Source organism: Sinocyclocheilus anshuiensis, unplaced genomic scaffold (assembly GCF_001515605.1).
Source record: "Sinocyclocheilus anshuiensis isolate Anshui unplaced genomic scaffold, SAMN03320099.WGS_v1.1 scaffold633, whole genome shotgun sequence".
In the NCBI taxonomy this organism is placed as follows: domain Eukaryota; kingdom Metazoa; phylum Chordata; class Actinopteri; order Cypriniformes; family Cyprinidae; genus Sinocyclocheilus; species Sinocyclocheilus anshuiensis.
Window position 1 is genome coordinate 157,883 of NW_015539860.1, and position 12,332 is coordinate 170,214.

The following is a 12,332-nucleotide window of genomic DNA, read 5'->3' on the forward strand; positions in this document are numbered from 1 at the left end:
AGGAACAGGAAACTAACCAAATAAGGGCATGGGAAGGCACATGGGGAGCAGGACACACACAAAACATGGAACAGAGTCTGACACAAGTATTACCATTATGAAAACATTCAAATGTTACATTTACTAGAGACATTCAAGACCATTTTATGGCACAACCACAAAATCATGCTTCCTTGACAGAAACCAGATCAGCAGAGCAAGAAAATAACTAACATTTATTGAACATATTGGTACCATCAAACAAGATTTTTTTTCTGCAAGTTTTGAAGCATGCAGATTAAAAATTTGCAGTTTTCTGTCCTTATCAATAGAGCCAACTAACAGTTTAGGAAAAGTAATGACTATTAAGCACATGGTGGCAAACATCCAATGTGGCTCTTACTGAACCCTGAGAACAAACTTAATAAAAGTTAAATGCTTTAAAAGCAAGATATAGCTAAGCTAAGTTCTCAGCCCACATAAATACAACCTGAAAAGCTGCTCTTGTCCATTTGACATCATATCTCCCTTTTTCTCTTTATAATCTTGTATCCTGCAACCTACAAAATGTAGCACATAATATTTAATCATATTTCAAAGATAAGATTTTTTCCTTCTTTTTGAAATTAAGAAAATCCCAAACATTTTTTTTTTTGCATCAAGAAATATTGTTCAGTTTAAAGAAAATGCAAACTAAGAAGAAAAAAAAGGATTACTGGACTTTTCGTGTGTTCGCCAACATTGATAACAGTTGGTGGATCAAATATAGCATCATTAATTATGAGACACACATACAATTAAGCCTTAAACGCATTTTAAACTCTCAAATCAACTGCCAGCCTTTTGGTCTGTAGTATCAATGCCAGAAAAACAACAGTTGCCAATCACATTATGTGTGTTTCAAAGCTCTTGCATCTGTTTTGTGTGTCTGTGTGGATTTAACTGAGAGATCTTACATAATCTCAGAAAACAGTCTGCTGTATCAGAATAGTAATACTACCAATCCCACTGTGGTGTGTGTGCCAGGTCTCCAGCTGGTTTGCATGCTACACTACATTAGCAGACTCAGTCACAGCCAGTCAACCTACTGCCCCATCAGTACCAACTCAACCACAGCCAACAGAGCTACAGAAATACGGGCTAGTGAAACACACAGTTCAATATATCCAAATTCTCATGTATAGCAAGTGAAAAGCCCTGCAAGAGGGATGGAAGCATTAACCAGGGAGCTAATGAGCCATTAGACTAACCAATCAAGCCGACCATCAAGCCGACCATCAAGCCGACCATCAACCCTCCTCACAAAGAGAAACGTCCATTCACAAATGGAGCTCCATAGTAGCAGGTTCATTTGGAAAATTAACTGAATTTTTTTTTTTTCACATCAGTTGTATGCCGACTGCCCCAGGGACTGTGACAACTGCTTTAGGAGTGGAGAAAAAATATTACACATATTATTACATTATATTTACACCGAACAATGACCTTGACCAGCTGTTGCCTGAGACCCCCAAAAATAAACATAAACACAGATCAACTCGTATCCTTAGGTTATCTGCTTGTTTGCATCCTCCGAACTTCCTGTAGAAGACTAAGCAACAAGACATCATCACAATCCACCACCTGACTCCAGATGCCACCAGGTCAAATATCTCCCTGCACATCTGGATCATGCCATATCCTGTAGGATGCTCTCTTGTCTTTCTTTGCAGTATTCCAGAGCTGGAACGAACCAGCGTGCACTCCGTTCTGAGCCAAGGAAGGGCGACATATAGGCATAACAGCACGGCATTACACACACATTCTCTTTGCTACCGATCTCATTTATATCAAACATGATCTGTGTGTACTGTACCTTAACGGTAGCCGTTTCCACCTCTCTTTCTCCTCCTTAGAGCTCCCACTCCCTTATATCACCGGCTGCCAGGAGTGGCAGTGACGACACGTCTGTGGTGTGTGTTTGTGTGTGGCTCTGTGCTCATGTGTGCATGTGTGTCCCTGCAGAAGCCCTGAGCTGGAACAGGAGACAGACAGTGTGAGAGCATCTCCAGGCACTCTAGGAGTGGTGCAACAGAACGGTGCGTTCCCTATCTTGCTCTCTTTCTCTCTCTCTCTCTCTCCGTCTCTCTCACACACATGCGGTCATAGAGAATTGCGCATGCTCCATGATATACGCTCTCCTGCTCTCATACAGTACGCACACACAGGCTTTCTCTCTCTATCCTACACTTGCACACTCACATATGGAAAGCAGTGAGTGTAGAGTGTGTAGAGCAGTGTAGAGCCACTCCCATCACTGATGTGTAAATCATTTGCCTTTTCACGCATGGCCTTTCTAATGTTACAAAAGCCAATTAAATGTTTCTAATCATTTGCAGTAATGATATTAGAATTATTTTAGTGATATAATCTGGGTTTTTCAACATTTTCATGGGCCAAATATAATGATCCCCTTGCGAAGGACCCTTCCTTAAATATAAAGGCAGCACTATAAGATGTGTAAAATATTACCAAGAAAAATTTTTTTATTTATATAAAACCTTAAACTATCTGTTTTTTTTTAATCATATTGTCTATTTAGCATTTTTTTTAATAAATGAATACATTTTACTGTTACCTTTTTATTAATTATTATTATTGTTATTTATGTCCTCTTTTATTAATGCTTACATTTTTTTAGATTTTAAACATTTTTCGCAGAACAATTCCACTGACACCCTAGCACCGTTTGAAGTACACCCCAGTTTGAAAACCCCTGGTCAACTGTACTTATGTTGTTACTAAAAGTTGATACATTTTCCCATCTGTGCCGTTTCCATTAGCCATTCCTGCCATTTGAACTAACAAGTATTTACAGGTTTCGATTTTTAATTTATAGAGGCTTTAAGTATATAAGAAAAACTGAATCAAACAAATTGTTGCAAGACATTCCTCTTGGTTTTCTTCACGCACCTTAAGATGGATGCCACATTTTATTTTTTTCACATTTTAAAATAAGGCTGTAAGTGGTAGACATACAGTACATATATGGGTTATTCTGCAAATTGCCTGGCATTTCATTATATCCATCTTTATGCAATCCATCTTGTTCTCCATATGCCACCTAGAAATGTTGGTATTGCTATCTTGCCCTACTGTGATTTGTTTGCTTTATCTCAAGGAACAGAGGGGAAAAAACAGGGGCGTTCCGCTCCATTCATCCCACAGCAACACCAAACAAGGGGAAATTAAGTTCACTGTCTCGGAATATCACACAGTTACATCAGATTTGAATGCACACAGGGGCATTAAGAGGGATTACTTAGACAGTGTGCTAGGCACATCCTGGCTATTAGCCACTCTTTGTGCTGAGGAAACAGGTCTTATTGGAGACAAAAAAAAAAAAAAAAGAAAAAAAATCCCAACTCTGTTTGTTTGCTTTATCTCAAGGAACAGAGGGGAAAAAACAGGGGCGTTCCGCTCCATTCATCCCACAGCAACACCAAACAAGGGGAAATTAAGTTCACTGTCTCGGAATATCACACAGTTACATCAGATTTGAATGCACACAGGGGCATTAAGAGGGATTACTTAGACAGTGTGCTAGGCACATCCTGGCTATTAGCCACTCTTTGTGCTGAGGAAACAGGTCTTATTGGAGACAAAAAAAAAAAAAAAAAGGAAACAGATTCCCAATCTGGAATGTGTTACAGTCTCCCCTGCTCTGTTGCCAAGCAACCCCAGCTGCTCCTGTAGTGCTTGCCTGCCCTCTTCCCCCTCCTCCCTGCAATGGGGCAGTCCTCTACAAATGCATCAGTTTAAGATGGCATGTCTATTCTCAAGGGAGTGGACCAGGCCTACACTTTCAAGATGATCCTGATAGGACACTGCACTGCAACCACACCCTCTGTCTACGTACATCACCTGTCATTTCCTCACATGACACAAACACACCCTCCATTGGCTGGTGTGGCCAAATGTGTCGGCTCATTGTACTCTGATTGGCAGTTGAGGGTGTTAGGCAGCAAGATGTAAATGTAGCAGGATGGCGCCACCTTGTGTACAAGAATCATCATTGCTACTAGAAGTATTGTGTGTATGAGAAACCAATAGGGATCAGAATGTTTAGGGATCAGAAGTGTAAATGTAACAGGATTACTCACCTTTTTTTGGGCCCGTGGATGATTGGCATCTCCTGCTGCTATAATTTGACAGCTGTCGCTGTATCCCCAGCAGTTCAATCTGTGACTTCCTGAGAAGCTGCTGTACGTTGATCCTTTGACCTCGCATCTCCTACAACACTAACACAATGAATTCTACTTCATTTATCTTGCACAAATAGACAATATAATGGTCCTTAAAAGTATCTGAACGTGTAGGTCACGCTTGCCAAAATGTACAGTATGAAATGCATTGTATTAGATAACTAATGAGTCATGACAAAACAAATTATAAATAAACTGTCTACTGTCTACGGACCAGCATAAACCAGCAAAAGGACCAGCATAAACCAGCAAAGGACCAGCATAAACCAGCAAAGGACCAGCTTAAACCAGCATCCCAGTGTCAAAACATGCCTAACCAGCATATGCTGGTTTTTTCAACAGGGATTTCTGACCCCCAGCGAAATTATTCCTAACAAGATCACCACGTGTCCTATCGAGGGTGATTATCCCACATGAAAAAATACTATAGTAATTTATAGTAAATACTATAGTGTTTTTGAACCATACTATAGTAAAGTGTATTATACTGTATATATTATAGTATTTACAACACTTTGTCAATGAATGCTACAGCATAATGATCTATAGTGAACTGATAAGCTATAATACATACTGTAGTATACTTTAGTTTTTACTACAGTAAACTAGTGTATTGTAGTATAATATACCCTGTAGTTGTAGAAACCTTAGTACAGTATTGGGTAAAGTAATTTGTTTATATTACTCTAGCTGTTATATTACCACAGCAACTATAGAATTACCACAACAAATTAATTCAAGTACTTTACTATAGTAATTTTTCTTTCCATGTGACTAATCACTCTGAAATAGCAGGAAAATCAACACTGATGGGTCCAATTCTGCTTTCTGGGGGAAGTTGTGGCCTAATGGTTAGAGAGTTGGACTCGTTAGTATATAATATTATTAGTATGCTTATATTTACGAGTAATACATTGATGTAAGTTTTAATTAGTTAGTTATAGTAATGGTTAGCTAGCTTCACTAACTGTGCTTGAGAAAACGCACTGGTTACAGTTAGTTGTTGCGTTTCAGAACAGCGCAGGCGCTAGTGGTGTTTCATTCCTGAATCAATCTTTGTTTGAAGGAATCAGTTAAGTGAATGATTCACTTTTGTTGTGTTACTTGGGCTAAGTTCCAGTTCGTTTTTATGCCCTTCCCTCTCTAACTTCCCTCCGTCTCATTGACTCGGATGTACGTCATTGATTACATTGCACGAGTGCCCACTACTGGCAGAACCATTGCAATAGTATGGCAAGCCCTTTTAGCTTAAAATAGTCCTGCTCTATCAAAGGAAGCCCCGCCTTCTGAATAAAAGAGACAATTGATAATCTGTAAAAGCATTGCGTCACTGCAGCTGCCGTTTGAATAAGCTTTTTTAAACGCTACTTGAGCAAAAGAAACAACATTTATGAGATAGTTGTCAGATTTCATTGGTTATTTCAAATATGACATTTAATCATAAGCTTGGCGAACGGTTTTGGAGAATTTGATGTTTCCCCATTCAAAGAGATAGGAGCTGCACTTGCATGCCCAAGAGGCGCTGAGTAAAATTACCTGCCTTAAAGAGACTTTGCAAGGGTGTTTTCAAATGTGAGTATTATAAATCAAAATTTCTTGAGCTACTGTAAAGTGTTGAATTGTTGAAGGTGTAAAGATGCTAGACAGTATAGTATATTTGTGATTTGTAAAAACACGTTTTATTATGTATAGCTAACAGTGGAACACCAGTAAGCACACGTACGTCTCCAAATTGGATTTACATAAACCATATGTAACCCCCCTGTGTCCTACTTGCACCTGCTCTGAGTAGGACTTGAACCCAGGTCATCGGCATGGGAGGCGGGCGAACTAGCATCAGTCAGTAGTGCACCTCTTGAGATCACGGGAGTGAGGTTTACCTGCACAGCACCTACAAGCTGGCCTCCATTACACATATTATACATCTTAAAGATGATTACTAAATGTCTATTTAACATCTGACAGGAAAATCTTTTTTAAGTATTGCAGATGAGCACAACTAATAGACATGAAATAGACATCGGAGTGATGTATGTGTGCTATTATGTAGTAGAATTCACTGTAGTCAAAACTGCTTACTTTAGATAAATGTAAGTAATGTTAATAAACAAATCTACATAAAGTAACTAAACATAAGTTATCTATTTCATTTGTCCATTAGTACTGTTGATAAATTGAGGAACATTTATGTTGGATAAAAAGTGAGTTACATCAACAACTATCTCAGCATGTAAATGTAGCATTGAGCACATAAATCACAGAGGTAACTTGAATCTTGTCTGGATGTTACAGGGACAGATGAGCACACGTGTAATTAACCAGTGGAGAGTGACTGATGAAGGGATGCTGCCATCAAAGGCTTTTAGTGAGTACACTACAGAAATGAATAAAACATAGTTTTAAATCTTAAGTTGTCTATTTTAATTATTGTAATTTCAAACAGAGTTATTACTGCACTTTTCTGATTCTTGATTTCTGTGCATTTGCTGCAGAGCTTTTGTGGTGGAGCAGGACCTACAAGGCAAGGTGACAGTGGCATTTGTGAAAAAAAGGGAAAACCTGGCACAAAATATAGAGTAAGATTATTTTGTTACTTCTAATACAGAAATGGCATTTAGGATCTGAAATGTCCGTAGACAGGTGTGAGCACCAAAGATTCCTTTGTCTCCTTGAAATAATTGCAAAAAAAATAAGCATAAAAAATTATGAGACAAAAGATAATTTACGCATTTTTATTTGTGTAAAAAACATATAAATAGGTCCCACTTTATATTAAGTGGCCTTAACTACTTACATCAAAAAATAAGTACAATGTACTTATTCTGTTCATATTGTATTGCAAAACCTATTGAGGTGGGAAACGGGTAAGGTTAGGGACAGGTTTGGTGATATGGGTAGGTTTAAGGGTGGGTTAAGGTGTAAGGGATGGGTCAACAGTGTAATTATAAATGTAATTACAGATATAATTACATGCAGATATTTTTCAAATATAAGTACAATGTAAAAACATGTATGTACACAATAAGTGCATTGTACCAAATGATTAATTTAAATGTAAGTACATAGTAGTTAAGGCCACTTAATATAAAGTGGGACCCAAATATTTATAAAGTGATGAATATTGTGTGAATATGAGTGGTGTAATGTACAAAAACACCTGGTCATGAATTGTAAAACGTTTTAACCTGTTTAAATGTTTTAAGGTAGTTGTGCTTATGGAGAGCAGGCACACAAATGTTTGGAGCAGACACAGCGGGAATGGGATTGTGAAGCACAACACAGCACGCAACAACCTCAGTCACAAAGGCAGGGCTCACCTCTAAGGCCTTGATGAAAATAGAGCGCCAGAATGTTTTCAGCATGCCAAAGGCGCTCTACTATGCTTCATTCACAGTAGTGCTTGCTGTTGAAACGTCTTCTGATCAGATTCCAATCTGACTGCAGCAATGAGGGACGCGATGGACGGCAAAGATCGCCACTCGTGATTATATCAATTTACATGTTATGATTTCAAAATTTGCATGTAATGCCTTTTTTCCTGATTGTTTTGTGATTACATCTTTTGTTATGTTGACGTAATAAACGGAGATGATGTGCATCAAAGTTTTGGTGGAAAAACATTCCTCATCTCTGCCGAGCACCAGCGTTGACCGCACACCTGCTGAAAGCAGCTCCAGTTGTGGCAGCATGAGAGAGATCGAAAATGACGGAGACGTGCAAAGTAAAAGTGCAGTGTCTGAAATATGGTTTCTTGTTATCAAGATCTTTAGTCTATATGCTGTGTTCTGTTAATGCGTGAACTTCATATTATTTGCAGCTCGCTTGTCGTCCAGTAATCGCAATAAGCTTTGTGCTCTGTTACTTTTAATAAACAAAGTATCAGCTTTAAATTCTGCTAAATTCATAACATAATGTGTTCCTGATCTCCAGTGAGAGCTCATTATGAAGTAACTTGGCTAACTGTGCTCCAGTGAGAGCAGCACGGAGCTCAAGCCTAGGCATTGATTGTTGCCTTTTTGGGGATACTCTAGATCTGGCATGGATGAATGGCAACTCAACCTGTCCTTGGTGTTCGGTACGGAGGTATGCAACTGACCCGTAGGCTGCCTCGGAGGTGTCACAGAAGATGTGGAGTTCTCATTTCACCTCTGGAACATCTAGTGCAGCTGATACATAACACCGAGGCATGGTGATCAGTGGTAGATGCTCCAGTTCAGCTTTCCATCTTTGCCAGGCCTGCAGCTGTTCATAAGGAAGAAGGGGGTCATTGTGACCTTACTACTGTCTTTTCAATGCGATAAGGCAGGATGTCCATCTGCCATAACCTTTCAACTTGACGAAACAGTTCAGCAGATGGTGAGCAGTTAGATGTGAACAGACACTGTGAGAATGGGAGTTGATCTTGGAGATGTTTGGAGGGACCTTGCAAGGTCCAGCCAAGGCGAGTTCTGACAGCTGCTGGACCCCCAGGTGGACCCAGTTGCACTGGTTCAATTGGGGTGATGAGGTCAGTGTGATCTGAACCAATAAGCAGTAGGGGACTAGCTTTGACCAGAGGTGGCATCCCTCTGAGGTGTCTATACCCTTCCTGCAGGGTACTCACATATTCTGCTAGTCCGAATTGGTCTGCGGTAAAGTCTCCGTGAATACTGAACCTTACCTTGGGGCTACTTCGGATGGATATGCTGAAGGTTACATAAATGCCATGTAATGTCCTGATGTCTTGATGCACCATCCATGAATTCAGTTGTTCTGGCTTGTCTTTTAGATCAAGGTGCAGTGCACCTGTGATGAGTACAATGGTGCACTATGAGCCATCTTCAAGTACAGCATCTGCTGGTAATGGATGGTAAGCTTAATGACTTTCAGGAACACTTTTCCACCACAACGAGGTTGGCCAAAATAGATAGTCTCTGTGTTGGAGTTGAATAGGCTACTGCTTCCATTGGTGACCTCACCTTTCCTTTGGTTCATGTCGTGGAGTACTGAGAGGTGTTTAGCTTGGCAAAGGTGGCAAGGCCTCTTTAGATCACAGTCTTTGGCCATGTGGGATCATGCACATTTCCAGCTCCGTTTATTGTCTTTGAACCAACCAACCATTTGCTCCTTGGTTAATGCTGTAAATGTGGTACACTGGCTGAGGTAATGTTCTGCACTGCAGTATGGGCAGATAACTTTGGGCTTGGTAGATCATTTGGGGTGAAATACCCTGGACTTGTTGGTTCTAAGTTTTATTTATAATAGTATATGAATCAAAAATATATATATATTAATTTTTGTTCATGAAATGTGTATGCAATTCAGATCTCAATTTAGTCACTAACTGTTTGAATAAGGCACATACACAGTAATCAGTTTTAACGTATAATATTTGTATTTACTGCCTCTTCTCTTTCTCTTATCACTTCAATTGCATTGCAATATGCTTGCAAACGTTTTTATATACAGTATATATTCAGTTGATTACAATTCAGCCCTTGAACAATAAAGCTGCCAGTCAACCATTACAATTAAAGAAGAAATAAATAAATAACCCAAACAGTAAATAGCAAAATGTATATGAATACCGAAACCTCTACTGTGAAATCCCGAATGAAATAGGAATTTGTTTGGCTCTGTTCAGTCAATATGAGTGTATGAATGCCAACAGAGTCCTTGCCGGAATGAATGATGAAGAAACTTTTCCTTCCTTATGTGACAGTTTTAGTATTTCGAATGTTTGCTTGCAATGTTTGTGTACATCTCCAATGGGAAGACACACCCACTGGCGTTGGGCTGAGACGTATCATTGAGCACAACTGTGTGGCTCAGTGATTGAGGCACGTCGGGTCTTCGTGGCTTTAAAAAATGCATGCCAAGGCATTTCGTGGTGACTCCTTCCACGGGTGTTCATGCTCTGTGGGCAGTAACATTTTTATCGCCTTCTATCTCCTTTCACTTTTTCCTGGTGATTTGTCTGCTTTATTGGTCCTTCTCACAGTCGCAAGTCACAGTCTAAATATGTGTTTGCCATTAGGGGTGCGTTTGTGTGTGTGTGTGTGTGTGTGAAGTAGTGTGCACAATTTGCTTGAAGTCTGCTGTAGTGTAAGAATTTCACCTAGGAGGTAAGAAATTAATTGTGGGTTTTAGGGTGGAAAATACATTATTGAAATTACGAACTTTATTCGTGCCCTTATTACATTTGTATTTCAGGTGCGGCCTGAGAATGCTGTTGGTGAAGAAGAATATGACATTTTAGTTTTTAGTGCTACTGTGTTAAACTAATACTTCTGTACTCTGGTTTATTGAAGCAGTTTGGACGGTTTTAAAATATTATTAATGGCGATGTAATTTTCCTTGTTTTTTACCCATTAGGCAAAGGCCCCCTGATGGACATCATACACCGATCACGTGAGCGGACAGCCAGTCAGAACGCAGCATTGGTCTGGTGACTGTGCTAAAGAACTTTTAGTTTTGTTTCGTGATGTTAGTTCAGATCTTCATCCTTGGCCACAGCCTGCCAAACCCCGACCCCCATTTGTTGAGGAGCTCTCCCAGGCACTGAGAAAAACTCAAATTAGAGACGCTCTTTTCCAGTCACCACCCCCTGTGAGCAGACCACCCTGTCATCGCACCAGTATGTCTCACCATGCTGCAGCTCCTTGTCAGACCCAGCCAAAACCCAACTGTACAACAGAGCAGAGCCCTGGATGAAACCATTGCCTCCTCTTCCCGAACAGAGACCGAGCCAACCCACTCAGCTGCCTTTCTATCAAGTACGAGGTTTATCTGACACACAGTCAGTTTGCTTCAGAGACTGAGCCAGTGCCACAAACTTCACACCCAACTACAACATCCCAGCCTAGGGTTGATGCTGTGTCCTACACCCACCAATGTCATCATACTGGTTTCCAACAGTAGAAGGTCCCACTTACCCAGACTTCATTTAGGAGGACAGAGCCCAGTATGTGGAACTCAGGATCGCTCTGGATAATCTGCTCCATCCCCAATTACCAGAGCACTACAAGTATTCCATCCTCCTGAAGCATGTTGTGAAGGTGCCTAATGCTCACAGAGTTGTGTTAGCACATGCAGAGTCAGTCACGCCTTACACTAATGCCCCGGAAGCCCTCGGCAGGAAATATGGCTGGCCCTACCAGTTTGTGCTAGGGAAAATAGAGGCTTTGTAGCACCTACCACCTATTCGTGCTGGTGATGAGCGGGCATTCAACGACTTCTCTCTCAGAGTACAAGCCATAATCGGCATGCTCAAAGCCCTGAAGAGGGATTGTATTGAAGAACTGCACCGCAGGTCAAATGTGAAATGTCTTTTAAACCGTCTTCCTCATTCACAACAAACCCAATTTAGGAGGCATCACCTCAAAAGAAACCCAGATAAGACTAAGTTCTCCCTCGAGTTTGCAGATTGGCTGCAGCTGGAAGCCAACTGTATGGAGTTTGATCCGACTGATGAGACAAGAGCCACAAAACGAGATCAAAGAGCAGCAATTCGGGGACAAAGCAAACAAACCACCATACTGCATGACGTAGGACAAAGGAAGGCCCTACGTATTTGGTGAGCTCAGACCCAGTAGATGTTTTTCCTCCTTTTCATTGATATAAATCTGACAAGCAGGTTACAAACCCATCATATCTTTCTCTTTACTACTATAGTATGAAATAAACATGAATGGACATCAAAAGGTATATTATAAGGTAGCCTACAATACAACTTGTCTACAATACAATGTCTCATGTAATCACTCATTCAGTGTTTCAAACTGCGGAAAACATGTAAAACAATGCCATGTAACAATGCATTTACCTCAGAATAACCATTCAGCGTCCATAAGCTCATTAGTCAGAAAAATACAAAATAGAAAAATAACTATAAAGAGGAGCATTTTTGCTAAATATATGCGCTATATTGCATATTCATATTTTTACTTAACCTGTTGTCTACATGATAAGAAAGAATGCAAGGAGCTAAAGATAAAAGTCAACACCTCCAATATATCTATGTCAGACTCTGTTCCGTGTTTTGTGGTTGTTTTGCTCCTCATGTGCCTTCCTTTCCCATGTTTAATTTGTCCCAGGTGTTTCCCTTGATTGTTTCATTTGCTCCCAGGT

At 40.1% G+C, this 12,332-nt stretch overlaps 1 long non-coding RNA gene across 1 annotated transcript in view; it reads right to left on the bottom strand.

The window, feature by feature from the left end:
- Positions 1-2,017, bottom strand: part of LOC107684908 (uncharacterized) — a 16,867-nt gene extending 14,850 nt beyond the window's left edge. Inside the window, exon 1 of the long non-coding RNA XR_001633899.1 lies at positions 1,835-2,017. This is a non-coding gene — a long non-coding RNA (uncharacterized LOC107684908). The remainder of the gene's footprint in view (positions 1-1,834) is intronic.
- Between the last annotated feature and the right edge of the window lie 10,315 nt (positions 2,018-12,332).